Source organism: Lepisosteus oculatus, chromosome 4, assembly GCF_040954835.1.
Source record: "Lepisosteus oculatus isolate fLepOcu1 chromosome 4, fLepOcu1.hap2, whole genome shotgun sequence".
Taxonomy (NCBI): Eukaryota; Metazoa; Chordata; class Actinopteri; order Semionotiformes; family Lepisosteidae; genus Lepisosteus; species Lepisosteus oculatus.
Genome location: NC_090699.1, coordinates 64,216,569 through 64,237,931, shown reverse-complemented (window position 1 = coordinate 64,237,931; position 21,363 = coordinate 64,216,569). Strand labels below are relative to the sequence as shown.

The window sequence follows — 21,363 nt, the reverse complement described above, 5'->3', positions numbered from 1 at the left end:
CCCTGGAAACCCAGCACAGAAGAAGTGGACACTACTGTTACTGAAGTTCCCTTTCCTGTCCTTATACCGTATGTCCCTCAGGCATGACCGTTTGTGCTGTGCTAGTGCTGCTGAAGGCAGCGCTATATCAGAACTGTCACACCCGAAGAAGGCTCCACAGCCGAAACGTTGTGTTTTCTTTCCTCTCTTTTCAGCAGGGAATAAACCTAACACTTGTTCCTCTGCAGTAGATTGTTAGCTGACAAGTGAAACTGGTCGAGGTGGACAAGTGAATTTTATACATTAGCCAGTGCTTACAGACTACAGGATTACTGTTAAAGCAAGCTTGCGGTAATGGAGCTACTGGGGTATACAGCAGCAACACCCCTCTCCCTTCCTGATTTTACTAATCAGTATTTATATTATTACTCTGTAATACGGGTTACTAATCAGTATTTTCTGCTGCTGAGTTTAACAGCAAACACCAGAGACTTCCTTTGTCCTTATATGACCCAGTAATAATTACTGAGATGACGGAGGACTGAAGATTTAAGACACTGCAGACTCCCTGCAGTCCTAGTGGAACAGCTTCTTCAGCCTCAGCTTACTGGTGTATGTTCAAGTCAAGAAAAATTAAGAAAAGATGGACCGTCGGTTTTAATCCCTTCACCAACATTTGCATGCGAGACTTTAGCCACAGTTCTGGAGACCAGCAAGATTTAATTTCATAAATGGTGGTGCTGAACTGTTCTCAGACCAGTACAGCACTAAACAATAGTGGACACTGCCAAGAGGGCGTTCATCTGTTTGTTCCAGATTTCTCTTTTTTTTTTAAAAGAAAAAAGCTGAGCTACACTTTATCTGGCTTGCTGATCAGGAGAAAAGGTGGACGAAAGCTTTGTCTGAGATTGAATGGAGAGTAATGAGAAGGAGGAGTGAAGTATTTCTTAGTGCCAGGCAGTTCTCTCAGACTTCCCAGTGAATTCCAGTGAATTCCCAGTGAAAATATCCAGAGGAATCTTCAGTACAATGACTCAAACAGAATGCGCTGTGATGCGTGTCTTTTTTAGCATAGTGTGTAGCATTAAAACTCATTTTAAAGCTACTGTATATTTCTGAATTTTACATGTACAATGTCTCTGTTTGCCATACGTGCACCATGTTGCACATGGTTAAGCCATGTGAAGGGACAAGAAAGAAAAGGTGAGAATGGCTGTGAGGAAGAGAATGGGGCACTAAAGAGAAGGAGCTGGTGAAAAGCAGCAATTTGTAAACTTACGGATAGATTAGAAGGAGATTAGTCAATTGTTAGGTGCTGCAGGGATGTGTGAGCTACAGTACGTTTAGGGATAATTTGGGCTGCTGATGAGGTTAGGTAGTAGAGGTGTCTCCAGGGCACTTTCTGGAAGAGAAGCAGTAAATGAGATGTCTGGACAAACATGTCGCCCTCTGGGTGAAATGGGCAGAGGGGACCTATAAATGCGTGAAGATGGATATGTATTTGAAGGCGAACATAGCTAAAGCTGAACGCATCGGAAATTATCGGTAGCTGGATAAAAAAAAAAGCATAAAAGGTAACTTAATAGAAAATTTAGAGAAGATAAATGCAGGAAAACAAGAATGGAGAAAGTTTGATATGATAGGGAAGAGATAAACAGAAATATATTATAAATGGAAAAAAAAACGTAATTTCTAGAATGCTGTGTTACTACAGTATAAAGAGACCTACGATTTTATATTGTGGTCTCCATCCTTTAGTCTGAAGGGATCCAGATTGCCACAGGAGTCGGAGAGCTTTGCCGTTGCAATGAGCAGAGGACTAAAGGGAATGACCAATCCTGAACTCAGCCGCCCAGAACTTTACAGGCAGGTGTGTAGGGTGCACAGCTACTTGAGTCTAACAGGCTGATGAATAAAAATTATTCTCTACTTTCCTTCTAGACCTGTGAGCTGCGGATGTATTTGATTTATACAGTGAGAGATGTAGCCTGTCAAAAGGTCTTCTGAGTTATTAGTGTTCTTGGCTTTTGAGTAATGTTAACCCTGTGATACACCAATGTGAAAATCATATTGAACAGAATTCCCTTGCCAGCCTGAATTAATGACGCCTCTTCTCAGGAGTTCGGCTACGATTCGTTAGGCGCACATTGCTCAATAGACTCCTGTTTTTTTCCTCTCAAGGTCGTAGGCCTCTCCTGTCTTATGCCCCTTTATAGATATACTGTAACTCACCATTTAACTTTTTCACTTTTCTCTTATTTTCTGGACCAATGGACACAGTGTCATGTTAGAGAAAAAAGAATAGCTTGGGGTGAACACATTTTGCACAGTAGCTTACGACACTTACCAGTACCTTTCTTAGAGGACATCTCTTTTAGTTTTCAAGGCTGGAATATTTATCTGAAAGGTGGAACTCCTTTCCTTGCATTGCAATTACTTTGCTTACTTGAATCTCTTTCTGTGATATGGAAGCCTCAGAACTAAAACTTTCAAGGTTAAATGTAGAGAGAAACATTTGCTATTCAGCAACATTCATGTTCTTGTTTGAAAAAGCAAATGTATCTATTGTTGAGTAGTGATAAGGCTAAATAAAGCTTATGCTGTGAATTTAACTGTGAAAAAGAATATACAAAATGAAAGTCCAATACAGGTTGAGTATCATTTTTTTGGAATTAGATGCACAGTGAAACATTTATTTTACAGTTCATCTTCAGTTGCAAAAGTGGAAACAGATGCAGACTTCTGTTCAAGTCTCCCCTGGTACAGTTCTTGAATAGGAGCCTGTCAACGCAGATTCATCAAGATCTTGAAGAATGTAACAGATCTCTTTGCAAGATCATGTAGGATTCTGGAGTAGTTTTATCCTATAAAAACCTGGATAAGTTTTTGCATTTGACACTTTTTTGTTTTTAAATCTGTTTTTTTTTTTCAAATCAGGTCTCCAAGATTCCATTCCTGTACAGGTTCTTGAAGGATTTTACTGGATCCAGTGGATGATTTCCATGGGGATCTGGAAAACTCCAGTTACTGTACGTTACAATCAAAAAGATACTCGAAATTACCAGAGGATCAAAAGCTTATTCAAATCAAGAGCTGCAGGGCAATGTGACGTGAAGTTCTATTAGATTGTAAACACATGGAATCAGGAGTTCACAAAAGTACCTGTATTAAATCTTTATTGTCTGTTCCTACACACTGTACAGTATGTACTAATAGGTTTCGATATGTATTATTCACGTCTTGCCTTCCCCATACTGGTAGAAAAGCAGCCAGCTTCGGCTGTTATAAACTTGTTTTATGTTACAAGGGTAGTCTTTGATTTGGATTTATTGCCCTATTGCAGGTGAAATAATGAATCCCACTGCTAACATCATGGTTTATAGAGGCCGTGCACTGAAGGTCTATTAGACGTTGTGCAAGCAGGCTGTTATGTACAGGTCTCAGAGAATCTCATTGGAAGTTGCTGGTTAACGGTATCTTGCATTGCAGAAGCAGGTGAATGAGTTAAATTCTGCGGGAAATCAGGATTCAAATAGCTTGACATGTCGCACATGAAATCCCTTGAAATTGCTCTATCCCTTTAACCTCTTGTAGCTCCAGAATGCTGTTTGAAAGTAATACCGACTCGCTCAGAAAAGCCACAGGGTTAGTTGTGCAGAGATAGGATGCCTTTGTCATCTGTCTTCAACTGTTGGTTTAATTCAACCTAGTTTGAATGTTAGAAAATGTGTAATTAGCTAAGGAATCTGTCCTTAAATTGTGAACTCACTTAACTGCTTTTAAATTGTCTTTGTACACCTACAGTATAATGAACATATTCTGTGTTGTGTGTGAGTTATACACATTCTGCTATTATCCTTGCAGTAAACATCTAACTTTCTGTGGAGTTTGTATTTTTGGATGTCCATGATAGGGTGTGTTTTTGTATTGCTTTTCAAATTTTGAAGTAGTTGATAAGTGTTTTTGCTGTGTGAATTACAGCACGATACATGTACCATGCATTGATAGTGATTAACCCAGTAAAAACCTGCCACAAAAGAAATGTTTCGCCTTAAGAGGATTAAAGTATTAGACAAAGTGCCTCCAGTTCTCGCACTAGTGCTCCATAGGGGTTAGTGTTGTAGTAGGCCATGCCTTTTTTATCGGTAGTTTCTAACAGCTGCTGGGCTAAAATTATACCATGGGAGGATTAGTACATGAGACATAACCTATTGAAAAGGAAAATGTAAACCCAAACATTTGTCTCTTGCTTTCAGGAAATATAGAAACAGAGACAGTACTGAAAGACATTTTTACATGGGATCTGCAATGCTCAACAATTTGTGTGCATTTCATTGTCTGTCATTGTTGTCTTTGTATTAAATGCATCAAATACTCAATATAAATGACAGGTAAGAGTGATGGTTAATGTCATCCTTATCTAATTAAATACAAGGGATGGGGTAACCTAGCCCTGCATCTCATTTTCTTTGTTCCTATTCCATCTGATTCCTAACAAAGTTGTTTTATAAAACGATTTTTGTGCTTAAGCTTAGCTGGGGCTTCATGGCATGGTGACAAACCTAGAGCCCAAGGACAGTCATGCTGATATGCTCTTACTAAGAGAGAGATGTCTCTCGCCTATTCTGCAATGTTACACTGAATCTGTCCAACAGGGTTGGCAGAATCCCTGTGCCCACGCCTACAGTATGGGCCAAGGAATTTTATGCTGAATCTAAAACAAGGAGCAAGAAAAGAGGAGGAAATCAGACCCAAATGTGCATTTGTATATACACGTACATAACACAACACATAGATACAGAATGTGTACTGTATATACACATGCATTAGTACCCATAATATTCTCTGGCATTTGTTCAGAGAATTGATCAACAGTTGTCTGGAATGAAGGGGACTAAACTGTCAAATTGCGATGATAGTGTAGCAAACTTGATTTTACCCCACAGTGTCTCCTTTCAGTTAAGCCTTGATCTCAGCTGAAATCTATAAGAGCGTCCAGAATATGTGAATGTCTGGCAGAGGGCTGTGAGCCACAGTTCTGCTGACTACCTAGCTAGAGCTAGAGGTTAGCAAGTTTTTGTGTGATTTAAAAGGATTCTATAATACTTATATTGTGTTAGCCTGAACTGTAGAAAAGCATGTCCAGTTTTAATGTAGGGGGGTGGATAAAACTGTGGTTCCTGTGTATTGGCACACAGGTGGCTTCCATTACCGTTGTGAAACACATGCCCTGGTGAATCCCCATGTCTCTGCCAAGTTCACGCAGAGATCAGAGAGCCTGGAACTGTGTGACTGAGCCAGGCAGGATCAGCTCTTCATGCCAGCGCGCGCGTGTGTGTGTGTGTGTGTGTGTGTGTGTGTGTGTGTGTGTGTGTGTGTGTGTGTGGCCTGCTAGCAACTGGGCTTCTGTCAGTCAGGGCTTCGGTTTGCCTTTTCTGTTCTTATCGTCATCTAGAACATTCCCGTTATCTTCCGGATCCTGTGAGGATTTCGTTAAGAGGTGCAGACATGCTATAATTGGAGATATGTCCAGAGTATGTCATCTGCCCTGGCTGTGAAGTGGGTCCTTGCTGTAATAAATTCAGTGTGATGCCCAAGGCTTAGCAATGCAGTTTTTTTTTTTACTTCCACATTGCAAATGTACAGCTAAAAATATTAATGAACGTTAATGGCCTGGACATAGTTCAAGTATATATAAAACCAGAGTGGTTTTGAAACACAGGATTTGAATGTATTACACTGCGTATATGGTTGTTTTGGGCAGCTGTCCACAGTGCCTATGTCTTGCCCATTCCACCGTTTCTTATTTTATGCTCCTGCTATTCGTCTTGCTGTTTGGGTGACTGGGTAAACGGCACATCTGTTTCTGTGGTGGACTTGGCCGTGCTGTTACAGGAGACATGTCGGGAGACACGTCTAAACTTGTCGGTTTAGCGGCACGTGGAAAATGTCAACTGCTTGTAAAAATCTGGTGACAGAGCAGTGCCCAGGCATTCTGACATGTACAGACTGTATTATGGTTCAGGTGCTTTTGATTATTTTAAGGTTATTACTACCCTTGACTTACCTCTGCCTTGATTTTGTTCTTAGCCTTTTTTTCTGATAAACACCCTTTACCATCGATTACAGTTTTTGTCTACATCACAAGATAACAGGTGTTTTTGTAGACATTTTACTCATTCCATAGTTAAGGGGTTAAGATCTGTATTCAATGAATAGAAGCTTGACTGTTATAAATGTTTAGTTTAAAAAAACAGCTTGACAGTTGTTTTATTTGGAACTTTAGTTTGACAAATACTTTTGGCATCTGACCTCTTAAACATACTGTATCAGACAACTTGGGATAGCTTTGAAAGCATGTCCAGTTTGACTTGTTGAATTTGTCTTCGCCGGTGATACAGAGTTGAAGCTATTTCGTTTTTTAATTGTTTGATCGTTGCAATGACATTGCAGTTCTTTGCTGTGTCTTCTGTTAAATGATGTTGATGCTTAATGTTCATCCTGGATAATTAATCCAGGCTGTCTGCTAAAATACAGTGGCTGTTGCAGACCGTTGAGTATATTTGGTATTATCTCAGTAATTGTTCTCTAATTGCCTATCAGATGAATAAGTAACAGTCATATGCTGTTATAAAATTTAAGGGTAGCAAAAAATAACTGACTGGCTTTGCATTTCAGTTAAGTATTTTGACAGTTCTTGTACCTTATAGTGAACTCAGCTAGGGCACAGCATACTCACTTGTGCAGCTGTGCTTCAAATGAAATGTTAATTGGGACCCCTAAATAGTATTTAACCCCTCTTTGGCAGCTGTGGACAATATTTTGTTTAGAATGTACAGTATGCCCCTTCACATGCTCATGAAAGAAATCAATATATTTCAAGTTACTTAGAGATTAATTATTACAGACAACCAGTTTATATTGGTTTATTCTTGGGCTTTGCGTGTAGAAGTTTAAAAAACACCGCAGACATTTTAAAACCCTGAAACAATATCACAAGCGATGGGTGAGTGAGTGGCCATTAGATGTCTCCTTTTAAGACAAACAACATCAGTATTTTTGCCCGACTTTCAAATCCTCTTTAAACCATTAAAATAGCAGTAGTTACATGTTGCATTGCTTTTTCCTCCTTCTCAATCCAAAGATAGCAAGATATTGGTATTATGTGTAACCCCCTAACCTGGCGACTGAAGTTGATTGCTTTTAGATTGAATTACGGCAGGGGAATCTAGCCAGTGGTTTCACAAGACAGTCCTTCCACTGTCAAAGTGTAATTGAGCAGTGTTACAGTATGTAAGCACTGTGTTTGCACAGTACCTTGAAGGGGGCTCCTTTACTGTTGAACAAGAATTGCTGGGTTGCATTATACTGTAATTTATCAGTTGAAAGCACATCTGTTATGTGTAAACCGGTCCAAATTTATGAACAATTCTTGAGTAATTGTAAACATGCTGATTTTTTAATAAGCTTGATGCCAAGATGCTTCCACACCTTATTCCCTAAATCATTACATGTTTAAAGCATGTTCAAATTAAAAATAATAAAAAATGCAATCTTTTTAAATCTTTCATGACAAATTACACCTGATAATGTATGTACAAAATAGCTGTGAGCACAGCTGCCTCACAGCCCTTAGGTCCTGACATTTGAGTGCTTAGAATTTGGAAAGGATTATCTCCTGTGTATCATTTGCACATCCTTGTGCTTCGGTTGCTTCGGTTTTCTCCTTTCTTTAAAAGGAATGTCGGCTGAGTATTTGTACCCTTCAATGTACCGGTGTGCTGTACCACATATATAGTCTTGCCTCCTGCCTTGTGCTTCCAAGACTCTTTGGCTTATTGAGACCCTGAGCAGGTATGATGGAAGTTTATCAGCAATGAGTCAGCCTTTTAAAATATGAAAATGGTATATTACATAAATTATCTTGACACCCGTATGAATCTTCTTTTTGCCTGGCTTTTGTTTTTGTGTTTTGTCCCATGTAATCCATTACCCTTATCAGTATAAGCCAAAGCACAAAAAGTGCTTGCTGTGTTAAAAGCAGTTTTCCTTTCTGCAGATCTTTTTCCAAAGCAGTGAAGGAAGAAGGCTTTAGATTCAGAAGTGTAATTACTTGCAGATGAGAAAATTTTAATAAGAATCTGTTATTGTTGGTAATGACAGAAAATAAATGCACATCTTGTTTTGGTAAATAATATAAGTCCAGTTTACCCCTTTGAGAATCACTGTTTAAATTCTTAAAACGGACTGCAATAAAATACAAACAAGTACGCTAGCCGTCGGTCACAATCAACAGAAAGCTGTTGCACTGTCTGTCCTTTTGGAACTTGTTACTTTTTTATCATTTCACCTTGATCCATCCATCCAACTGCAGTTTCTAACTGCTTCTTGCAATTCAGGGTCGTGAGGAAGACGGAGCCTATGCCTGCAAGCAACAGGCACAAGGCAGTCTACACCCTGTGGCGGTACGCCAGTCCATCACATGGGAGACACACAGACACAGACATGCACACACTCTCGCCATCGCCAATTTTCCCAGAAGCCAGTGTCATCTACTAGTTTGACTTTGGACTGTGGAGGAAACCAGAGCACCCAGAGGAAACTCGTGCAAAACATGGGGAGAACATACAAACTCCACACAGAGAGCACAGACAGCCCCTGCCCTGCGAGGCAGCAATGCTAACCACTGCGCGATCGTGCCGCCCTTTTCCCCCTACATTTAGAGGTGAAATCAAATCACTCCATGGGTCAGAGGATGATCTGGAAGTCAAAACAGAATCCTGTCTTTTTTTCCCTACTTTCTGGTCTGAACAGCCAGTAAAAACACACCGTTGTCTGTGCACTGGAGGCGATGAACTGTATGGTAAGGTAGTCGTTCAGGACGAACTGAGACGCCTTCTCCAGGAAGTGGAAGAAGTGCCTGGGGCTGCCTTGTCAACAGGAGGATGACATTTTAAATACATTACACTAATCGGAAATGGTTCTCCCGGGAACGTGGGGGGAGGGGTGTGGCAATCACAACATGTCATTAAAACTGAAGACTTGTTTTCCACACACTGCGTTTTAAAGACTTAAATATATAAAAAATGCAACTTCCAAAATCCAATTACTGCCTCAAAGCAATCACCTGTTTTTTTTTTTTCAGCGTTATACAGATACTACTTGAATGTTGCAATTAACTTTGGCTAACTTTCTGACTAGGAAATGGCCTGTAAAATAATATAGCATACTATATTGAAATAATATATAATAAAGTCATTCTAGAAAGATGGTATTAAACTGATAAAGGTCCTGGAATCCTTGATAAATCATTTGAACCTGGTAGCCATAGAGCTTTCTTCTATATTAAATACATTAGCTGTTAATAATGCTGCCTTGCCAAACTCTGATAGACGGGTAGTTAATCTGCCGTCTCAACCCATTCAGTGGGCTCTGGTATTGAGTCTGAATTCCTCTTAGGGGGAAGAAAACAAAAACAATTACTGAGGCACATTTTCTCTTTGACTCAAAAACAAATGTCTCCGCCTTGCTTCTGTTTTCTCTTAATTTCTTCTCCAGTCTGCACTGAAACATCCACACAGTATGAATCTGTGATATTTTCCAGCTAAGATGGCGGATGATACCAAAGGCTTTGTGTTGAGTAGTAAACTTGTGCAGCTGAAAGAAGAATGTTTTTCTATTGGAGACATGCACTGTCTCAGGTCGTCTACTGTAGCTCCTCTTCGTCAGTCTGGATGCTTAAAATCTCTCCCACTTTACAACATGTAAAGGGGAGCATTCCTTTTTTCTTCAACAGACTGCGCCCTAGCCTCTGGTCTGCTGTTTCTTTCTAATACCTATTGGCAAATACATCCATTAATCCTGCGATCTGCGATGACAGTGGGAGTTAGTACCTTCTGATAATGTACATAATTACTCTCAAGGCAGTAGCTCCTTAAACCCTGCATTAAATCTCTAGAGCCCTTGAATAAAGGCTATGCATTTGAATACGAATGATTTATCACAGTCCGGCAGTTCACGAGCCCATATGAGTTGGTATGCCATACTGATTTATGACCAATTATTGTATGCGCTTAGAAAATGTTCTTGTGCTACTGTTTTAGTCATACACCGGACTGTCTGCCTGGACAGAAAGGGATGCACCCAGGGCACTCAAAAAGCTTTTCACATTTCTAACCCTGTGACAATCTGTATTCAAGCATTAAAAATAAATTGATGTTGCCACAAAGCCAGCTTTTCTGTATTGATCTTGTTCTCCGTGTGCAAGCTCCGAGTGCCGTCTAACCCAGCAGTGCACGTTTAGCAGCTTCTCTTGTGCAGGGAATAGCAGGACGACAGGCTTTAGCTGCAGGATTCCCTCGTGTCTGCTGTCTCTGCGGCTCTTCCAGCAAAGAGTCGTGGCTGGAATCGCGTCTGTCAGCGTCTCCTGCGGTTTTTCTGTGTTCGCCTCTGTGGTGAGGAAGACTTCTCTTTTACTAGCCGACTTGCAAACACAGCATCCACTAGCTGAATTTTAATTGTGTACAGTATGTGCACTCAAACCAAAGACACAGGGTTGCTCCGTCTGGCAAAGCAATTTCCCTCCTAAGATGCAGATGAGCTCTATGTTTGTCTTTTTAATACTGATATTCGCATGAAGGGAAATAAAAAGCGTTGAAATCAATAAACGTGTTGAAGTGATCCGCACATGAATAGGCAAGTACGTACCTAATCTTGCATGGGTGTGCTCTCGTTCTTCCGCATAAGTGAAGGCCAGGCATTTGGAGATCAGGTTCACTGTGAGAAAAGGTTCAATGAATTCCACGTTTTTGCAGTGCGAAGAAGCAAATTGAATGGTTGATAATGATTTTTCTTCTTCCTTTTACAATACATGTCAGAGATGTGTGTTGACAAGGTTACTAACAACACATGTGTGCGTCTCATCTAGCGATTTCTATAACATTTCTACTGTACTGTAGCTTGTTCCATACTCCCATAATCCTGCGTGTAAAGAAGCTGTAGTTTCTGTGTCTGCTCTGCTTACCCTTGAATTAGGTCACCTCATGAGTCCCTTCTTACAACTGGCATGGTTCTGTTCTTTGAGCCTACTCGTGTAGACGTCAGTGAAGTGCATTTAAAACTGGGAACAAAGAGGCACGCCTTTACGCTAAGGATTATGGGAGTATGGCCTGTGCTGTTGAAGATGTTACCCTGGCTCCTCTCAAGAAACAGCTTCCTTTCAGTATTTCTTTCGGTGGATGTTTGCAGGTCTTGCTGGTCTTGCTATGCTGTTTCTAATTATGAAGGTGACGATAGGCGCACTGCTCATGGGGATTATTGTGGTTCTCTAGGTTAGTTATCTGCCACTTTACAAATGTTATTAACAAGTATAGTCTTATAGGCAAATAATGTAGACTTGGTAAGTATAGGCTTTCCACATACTGGAAAGATTAATTAATTTTTTTACTTCGTAACATTTTCACCCTGGAGTTTTAGCTAAGAATGAGACAATTTGTTTTTCACGCACTCAAGCACAGATACAGTATGGATGTGTCAAAACAGTTTATGAAATGGCATATTCACGTATTCGGTGTTCATCCAAAGGTCAGAACTTTACATGGTGAGTCACAGAAGCACAGCAGCCCTCTTCTGTCTGCCTTTGAGTTTGAGATCAGCCGAGATGGATCTCGTCCACAGATGTTTGGCACAAGTAATACGAGCAAGCTGGATTTCTGGTTCAAAAAGGTCTGTGAGCAGAAATATTATTAGCTTGCAGGGTGGACATTAACAGATATTAACTGACTGCCTCATAGTGCTGGGATCCTGGGTTCAATCCTATAACTGGGGTACTGTCTGTGTGGAGTTTATATGTTTTCCTCTGTTCATTTTGTCCCTGGTGTGTGTGTGTGTCCGTCTGTGTGTCCCCTCTGCGATGGACTGACGTCCTGCCTTGCGCCCATTGCTTGCCAGGATAGGCTCTGACTCCCCCTGACCACGAACTGGAAGAAGCTGTTAGAAAACAGATGGATACATGTGAAATACTGTACATGATTATGTAGAGACATTAGAGGTCATAGCAAGGAGTGCACAGTCAAATTCAATATTTGATCAACAAAATGAGATGGGCAAGATTTGTTTTGTGAAATCTGTCCTTTCTGGTATTGTTGGATAGAATTGTGTTTGTCCCGAGTTAGATCTCAACTACAATGTCCAAATTCATTTCAAATAAACCTAACAATACAAAAGACTTCCTCAACCTCACACCTAGAATCACCCTCTTCTTCGACTTTGCTCTGTCGTAAAAAAAAAAATGTATTTGCATCAGGTTGACAGCTATGACTTTACACATGTATATTACTGTAGCTATTTTTGAAGTTCCCCTGTGAGGTGTTCTATTAAACTATGTGGAACTTAAAGATATTATGCAAGAGAGCTTCGAATGAGGCAATGTTGTGTTTAGATTGGAAAGGATGACTAGATATTTAAGTTTTTTTCTTTAATTAACTGTATTAGCTAATTGATCTATTTTTTTAAGAAAAGAAGGGTATATGTTGGGTAGCTTGTTTCATACACCCACAACCCTTTGTGTAAAGAAGTTCCTCTTGTACTCGCTTCTCATGTTCTGTAGTGTCCACTTGTGACCACTGGCTCGTGTCTCTTTGTTTGTTCAAAAGACATCTACTGGGTTGATTTTGTCAGTGCCTTTGGGGACTTTGAATACTTCAATCAGGTCCTTTCGTAGTCTTGTCTGTATATATATAAAAAAGATTCAGTCCTTCCTGTCTGTGTAGGACAACTCCCCGAAGGCATCTGGTCATTCTTCTCGGACTGATGCCAGAGCAGCAGTATCTCTTCTGTAAGATGGTTAATTGCAAACAGTTTTCTAAATGACAGATCTTATAGAAAATGTATATTCACTGATAACCAGCTTTGTTTTATCTTGTTCATAGTGATGGAAAGAAAAAAAACATAAAAACTGAAGAAAAGGATTAATGTTTTTGTTCTTTGCTTAAACATTATTCCGAAAAAGCTGCAGGACATGGCGCTGTGTTCAGAAAAAAAAAATGTTAGCATACTGGAATATTGCTCAGTTGTGTTGAACAAGGAGATAAAGTACATAAAGCTTCTAGGGAAATCCTTGAATCTGGTGGATTGTCTTTATGTTCCTGACCTGAAATTCCTTGTCCTCAGGCTATGAGCTCATTGCATTTTAGATCAGTGCCATTCAGGCAGCTTAACAGAATACAGTGGCATTAAAATAAGAGACAGGTACCCACAACAACCCCTCCTGATTTCTTTCATTTTTGTACTGGCTGCTCCTGTACCTTGACCTTGAGCTGATCAAGTAATTGAAGATTCTGATTAGTGTGAATTAAAGTTTGTTAAATGACAAGCTTGGTGTCTTTTCACTCCACCTAAGCTGCATTAATTAGTAACAGGCAAAATTGTTAGGATAGCAGAAAACAGCAGTGTGGGTTTTGAGTAAGTTGTTAATGCTCATAACCTAATTTCTGATGTTAACTTTTGCACGGCAGTATATATAGAATATATCAAGTGAGTGAATATATCAAGAATATTCTCAAGTGAGAGGAAAGTATGAAAAAAAAACACAGTATCACTTAAGACATCCCAAATAAAAGGTCTTTCCTTAAGGAAAATGCCGTCTCACTTGCTTATTGACTAAAGTAAAGGAATATTTTTGATGTAGTTGCATTATTTTTTTTATTTCACTACTGGGGGAAGTTTCGCATTGAGCACTTTCACAAAGATTTGGCAAATGCTTAAATGTGTAACATGCAAAACAAACAGATGTTGCTGCTGGAAGAGGTGTTAGTGGGGCCAACAGAGGGCGCTCATCCTGCAGTCTGTGTGGGTCCTAGTGCCCCACTGTAGTGACGGGGACACTATACTGTAAAAGGGCGCCGTCCTTTGGAACCAAGGTCCTGACTCTCTGTGGTGATTAAAAATCCCAGGGCGTTTTTCGAAAAGAGTAGGGGTGTAACCCCGGTGTCCTGGCCAAATTACCCCCTGGCCTTTATCAATCATGGCCTCCTAATAGTCCCCATCTCTGAGCTGGCTTCATCACTCCTCCCCACTGAGAGCTGATGTGTGGTGAGAGTACTGGTGCACCGTGTCTGCCAGGTGGGCCTGCACACTGGTGGTGGTGGAGGCTAGTCCCCATTACCTGTACAGCGCTTTGAGTGGGGTGTGCAGAAAAGTGCTATACAGTATAAGTGTAAGCAATTATTATTATAAGTTGGTATGCACAAATCTGGCTAAATCTGACCTCTAATGCAGACACGTGTAATATATTATTTGTTATGAGCATAGTTAAATGCATTCAGATGTACAGTAAAATAAGCGCAGGTTGATTGTAAGCAGAGTCCCTGTCAGAAGCTGCACCTGAAGATTGTAATGACTGTTTATAGTCCTGACTACGCAGGACAGGGCAGCAATTGAGAAGGTGTGGCGATGTGTACAGGAGGCAGCATGTGGGAGCAGTGGGAGGTCAGAAACGGGAAAGAAAAGCCAGGACCTCAGGCTAGAAGCAGGTAGAGGTGTGGGAGCTGGTGCCTGAGGTGCACACTGTAGTGCCGGTGCTGCGTCCGGCCTGGAGCCCCGGACTCTGGCCCTTCCTTCTCCCTCTCGTCTTCAGTCAGAGCACCTTTCTCGGTGCAGTGAGCGCCCCCTTCGGTCCCACCAGAGATCTCAGCCCCCCATCGCTGCTCCTGCTTTTCACCGCTGGAAGCAAACACGTACAGTAACTGAGGTGGTCTAATAGTGAGGAGGAGTTTGTACATACAGTACTGTACCAGGTGCACATCAGTGACCTCCTGACTTTTGTCTTTTACATGTGCTAATTGTGGGCTCAGTCACAGGTGGGGCACTGCTCCCGAAAGCAACAGTTAAAAAAAATTAAAAAGTGAATTTTACAGATGCGTTTGTGTTGTGCCTCGTGGACATAAGGCTTTCACTGCACAGCTCCCAGTTGAAATTCCAGGCACTAAATTGCATTCGAACCTTTTGTGAATGAGCCTCTAAATGTCACCTTTTACTTCATCATTAAATGACCATAAGACGGATAATATTGTGTGATTTCTTTCCCCCACTGGCACGGCTCAGCCATCTGTTATACAGTATGGTGGTGTTCAGGAGAAGACAGTGACTGATAAAACAGCTCCATTACCCAGCAGTACCCTTGTCTCTGCAGCCAATTCTCTTCATCAGGTTAAGGCAACTCATGTGTGTCCTTTTTAATAAAGCCTGTCAAAGTAAAAAGCACTTATAATGCTGTACTTTGTAATTTGCTCACCTTGGGTTTCCATTGCAGAGACTATGAATGGCTTAAAACACAAAAGCTCACTTTCACTGCCTACTGACTTTGAAAAAGAAGCCCTCCCTGGAGACAGTTGCAGCCCAACTCTGCCTTGATAGTCTCAGAAAGAACGGCTTAGTCACAAGTCATAGTTTCTTCTTTATTTTGGACCTTGTGTGTGCCCGACACTGGTGTGCTGGTGGAGGTGGGTATTTTAGCTCCAGTGATCATCCTGTGCTTTTAACTGATTTATACACGGAATGTTGGATACTTGCTTATTCATAATTATTTAATCCTTCTTCTTACATTGCTGTTTTCTCGGGGTAAAAGCTTCAGACATGACATTTTCCTTTTTTTTCTGCAATTTCTTTCTTCATGTCCTTGTGATCCCACTCCACAGCAAAGGGCCTTGCACCTGTGTTTCTAATGGCAGGGAGAGTGCGGACTTATAGAAAGTGATACACGCATACTGGGAGGATTACTGTATGCCTGTGAATTCTCATGAGGAGCTAACTGAAGTTTTGACCTGATAAAATATCCAGCTTATAAGAAAATACAAATGAAACCATGTACAATTCTAGATACCTGATTTAGTTTAAAATTATGTGTGTAAAATGCACTGAAATACCAAAACAGTACAATCTTTTTTCGTTTAATTGGCACTCTTCTATCATTTTTGGAGTGATCTGGCCATACAGTGCCATTTGACTGAGAACAGGCTAATGTAGCTCAGAAGCAAAGCCGGGTGTAGCCGTCTGCAGTCTGACGCACCTCAGACTTGATGAGGTACAGTGTCTACTATACAGTAAATGGAAGCTGTGAAATCTGTATGGATCATTTCAGCACCAGTTCTATGTTGTACACTTCAATAAAGGTTCTGCTACTCCTAAAATGTGAAACATATCAAACTACTAATCCATCGGAGGGAAGATGTGGTGAGATGGAGGTACAGTACATCACAGGTACAGCGTCCTGGCTCAGGGTACTGTATATAGAGTCTGTCTCTGATCTCCCTGCGGGTTCACGTGGGTTTTTCCTGTCTATTCGTCCCAAAGACATAGACAATTGTCCCTTTTTTGGGGGTGGGGGGGGAGTGGATTTCGTACTTTGGGGTGTCTGTTTCTAATACTGGCTTTGGGACAGTAGAATAACAGAACTGTATGGTCTCCTTTCATCTGTCCGATCTCCTGTGCTGCCTCAGTACGGAATATATTGAAGCGATTAGTGAAGTCAGTTGCTGGTGTTGACCCAGTTTTTTATGAAGTGTTTTCTCATTCCTACTATTTTCAGGGGGTGAGCTGTGGAGGTGAGCTTTTCGGCTTTTATTTTAGTAACATTCTTTACACCTCCTGCTTCCTTTCTTGTAGAAGTTGAGAAGGGAACTGGTTTGCGCGGTACGGTACATTGAAAAACCTTCACACCCTACAAGATTGGTTCATTATGCGTTTCATTTGTTCGGGAGTCATGGTCTCACAGCACTGAAGTTCTTTTTAGTTTGGTGGCGAAGGCTGGACCGGTCAGGAGATCTTGCTACTGCTGGTGTTTTGTTTTTGTTTTTTGCCGCAAGAAAGAAGAGACTTGAGCAGAATGTCTTCTGTGGAGTGGGGTTTTTTTTAATCTCCAGGTTTGAATGAGAGGGACTTCATGATTTACAGCGAGGTCTATAACTAGCTAACAATTCCATTACTCTCTGAATGGCAGCCTGGCTATTCAAACCTCAAGGAAACTGGCACGATGCCCAGGACTGACTTTCACTGGGTTTCCCTTGAGGTCAGTTTTTAGTGGCATTGGTGAGGCTTTTGTGAGGAAGTGTGCTGTACAATGCTGCACCTCAGCTGGGCATACCCAAACCCTCACTTAATTCTTTCTTAATTGCTCCCCCTTTCTTTTACAGAATGGTATCTAGCTGATTAGTCAATTGTAAATGTTGCCTTTTTCATTGACGTGTTTGTTTACCACTTGAGGACCCAATGACAATTTCACTGCTAGGTTTGAGTGCACTGTTAAAAAAATAACTAAGGAGCGCATATGGAAGTTTCCTTTCATTCACAGCTGCAGTAAGGGTTTATAATGGCAATAAAAATGAATTGCTTTCCGTTATGGGAATATGTCTCCTAAAGTCTAGCTCATAAATTATTGTTTTCTTTTTGAGTTCACAGTTTTATTTTCCTAAAAAGCCTTATTGTGTGTTTCGATGGAACAAAACTAGCCCAGTTATTGCCACACTAATTCAGCCTGTAACTGTGGTCATCTAAAATAGACAGATTACGGTACCTAAGTGTAACTTGTATAACAACAAGTCAGAATGATTCTTCACAGATTTATTTGAAGATCAGAAGATCTTACCAACGTCTCTCCAGTAGTGCAGTCAGTGTAGGTGCTGTAAGCTGCTCATGTTTAAGGGCTTATGTGTGTGGAATTCTGTGTGTGTGTGCATCTAGCATTGATATTCCTGTAGATGGCTTCCTTTGGGTTGATGCCAGAAGATATCATCTGTCCTGTCTGCGTGGCATGACATGGTCACTCAGCCAGCTGTTTGCCTGTGGGCATTTGAGTTCCTGTGCACTGGAGTCTTCTAGCTCATTGACATCCGGGTTTACCTTCTCAGATGGTGTTCAAAGATGAGCATTTGATTTTAAACAGTATCAGGTAGGTAGCAGAGTCAGTAAGCAGGTTCTGACAGTAGTGATACAGTAGTCGGTACAAATGTGTGCTTATTTTCACATCAGATACTGTAGGTCCTGCAGTATCAAGAGAACAAGAGTGGAGGTATTCCCTGTTTGCAAGGTTTCTTTGCTTATCAAGCCAAGTATTATTGTCCATGGACCTCTGTATAACCTGCTATATAAGCTGTGAAATGAAGGTTTCACCTCTTCACTGGCAGATTTAAGTGTTTTGCGTCAAGTACAAAAACACTGATGTTTCCCTGATTACACAGTTAACCTCCTAGTATTTCATTTCATTACCGAGTTGTGTGTATTCCATAATTCCATAATACCTGTATTCCTTATTGATGTGCATGCATCTCTATATTGAAGTGTTGCATATGTAAAAAGAGTTGACTTTAACTTTGCTGTGGTTCAGAAAAACATCATAACAGTACATATTTGAATCCATAATTTCTTATTTTCTCCTTATTTAGCTGCATTCGTGTGCCCTTTGCCCCCCAAAAGGGCATAAACATTATCTGTATCTTGCATATTGCAACTCCTAGTAAACTTATCTTGAAGTAAGCAGAGAAGAGGCAGAGAGGGTTTGCTGCTTGATCTAGAGATGTCTCCCGTTTAAGGAGCTGTTCTCTCATAGAGGATGAGGCAGCCTGTGTGGTCAGTTTGCACCCCTGGACTGGGCAGATGGACACGTCCTGGCTCACTGCTCAGGCTGTGTATCGGAATGAGTGTGGGTGGACGTGTGTGACTGGAATCTCATGTCATTCAAGAATGAGACACTTGACCTTTCTTTGGAAATGTTATGTAACGCCAGGGCAGGTGGTTTTTGTGATAACACAAAGAGCATCGGGATGCACACCGATATTGTGCCTTATGAATCAAATGGGGGATGTTCTAAAAAAAAAATCATTTCATGGCATTTTCGTCTGTCAGAGACAAAGAAAGCTTGAGAAGAAGAGTGTAGCGGGGCGAGTTCTGATTCCTCTGAGTAATTATAGACAGACTAACCATTAAGGCAGCGTTGGAACATTTATTTGTTTTAAGCAGCAGGTGTAAATTGTGTTTCATTATGTTGGGTGGTAGTTTTTCTTCTCGCTGAAAGAAAGTCCCTGACCTGACCTTTGGAGACCTCGCACTGAGTTGTCAGGTGCTGTCCTTGAACTCCGCCCTCTCTCCCGCCAGTGATGTGTCAGCCTCCCTTTCTGTCGGGCGAAACTGGACAGGAAAGCTGCAGCTCCAGCCGGCTGTGAAAACCTCCGGAGACTGGCAGCTGCAGAGTGGTTTGCCGTCATCTTGATGACTGCGAGGCAGCTGGTGATGGACTGACTGCCTGTGCTGTACTGTTCTGTGTGCTGGCCGACCAGTCTTTAGATCCTGATCGCTGGATTAGGTCACTGGCTGTATGGATTCTTAAGAAAATGAATCGGTTTAATGCATCTCTTAGAACTGAATTTCCCCCAAGCTGTTAACTAGTTAATGGGGAAAGCATACACCACAGTGGGTTTTCTACTCTTTAAACCCTCTTTGTTTTCTTATTTGTACAGAGAGTTTGACAGGCGCTTTCCAGTTATTGACTGATTAAGACCCTAAAAAACAGGTGACTTGATTTCTGATGGAAATAGTTCAATTAAGCAATAAGCAATCAATTAAGCAATAAGCAGAGGTAGAACTAATAAGAAGTGACCCCTTAGCTGCTGAAGGACTGGAGTCGCCCATCGCTGAACTGGACACTCAGAGGTTAACACGGAAATACTTTTTGTTACATAAAAAGATGGGGTTTGCCCTAACAATTCAGTCTCAGTCCGACCAGCAGTTGTTATAATCACTGAAAGCCCCTGTCCATTCTTGTCCTTTCAATAAACCAATACCCAGGAACTGGCAGAGACCTTGAACTACAGCCAAGGGGAGAAAGTGCTGATCATGAATCACTGGAATCGGTTTCTGTGTGGAATGGTACCTTGCAGCAGCACAGCCAATATTTAAACTTGTACTCATTTGCCATCCTGTCGTTCCCCCGTCTTGGCCAGGAATTGTAACTGATGCACAGCTAAGGAGAAGGATCTACAGCTTTAATTTGGGCAGATGCACAGGTAGACTGGTGTAGGATCAGATACCAGTCAGGCAGTTAAAAGATCGGTTCAGCTGTTATGAGCTCTGCATGACATTTTTCAGTACAGTGCATTTAAAGCCCTAAAGGTGCCCCTCTGACTTGCCAGTATAATCCAGCAGCAAATTTCCTTACTCAAGTCCAAAATGTTATTTGTCTTAGTAATCAAGCAGTCATGTCATCCAGAACGTGACACACCACAGCTCCACTGCAGCGTATAAACAAACTTATATTTTTCTTTGTCCAAACCTTGAGTTATTTATTAAGCATTATTTACCCTGCAGAGAAGTTGTTACTTTGAACAATGAAACAAGTAATGTGCAAGACATATATGTTTTTAGATGATAAAAAGGCCGTGAGTATAACTGTAGTGATGATAATTAACGATTTCTAAACTAAAATCCATTTACTGAGGTCTGCACAAGACGGTCAATTACCATGTACAGTACAAAGGGTTTTATTTCAGAGGGGATTCACTGCCATCTAGTGGGAGAAATGTGAGTTTTACAGCAGTTCGCTGGCATGACAGCGCTATATACCTAATAACATCCTGCACGCACTATAATTCATTTAACGTACAGTTTCATGAATGTGACAAGGGCCTTAAAATGCTTAGTAATTGGGTGTAGGTTCATGTATTATTGGTACCCCAAGGAGACAGGAGACAGGAAGCTTGAAATGTAAAGTGATGGATTCTACATGGGACAAATCAAGGTCCTCCTTGCTCAGAAAACTTTAGAGATTGCACGGCAACAAATCCTTATTGCACAGTACTTGTATCATATCTGTCTGACTCACTGCGGGGATTTAAGTCAAATCATTCTTGACACTGATAAAACACAACATACAGTCATTATTCTCTAAAACAATATCTCGTTAAATCCTCGTGATACCTCTGCAGAGAAAAAGCGTGTCATTTTCTCTCATCCCTTCCTAAACAAATAGGAAAGGTGTGCCACATCCTTGAAACATTTTGAATTGATCAGATCTCCTTTCACACCAATTCTCTGAACACATCCTCTCCTCTGACCTATGGGTGACAATGTGTAAATGTCAGCAATACATGTGATTCCCCCCCAGAGGAGTTTATGTAGGATTCAGATTGCTGCCGCACAAAAAATATCTCCCTAGTAATTATTTTCCTCTTTGTTTGATCTGCGACTGATTTGCCAACGATGGTAGAGAGAAGCAGCAAACTCGTTCTTTAATTCGGGTAGAGTTTTCTGGTAACATCTCGGGCATTCTACAGTACATTGCAAACCAGGTAGGGTTTCTTCAGAAGTAGGGCTAGGTGAGATGTGAATGGGAGGCTA

The 21,363-nt window shown here is 41.1% G+C and overlaps 1 protein-coding gene across 13 annotated transcripts in view; it reads left to right on the top strand.

Moving 5' to 3' along the window:
• Nucleotides 1–21,363, top strand: part of LOC102695071 (ERC protein 2) — a 314,021-nt gene that overhangs the window by 18,389 nt on the left and 274,269 nt on the right. The gene's annotated exons all lie outside the window — the stretch shown is intronic.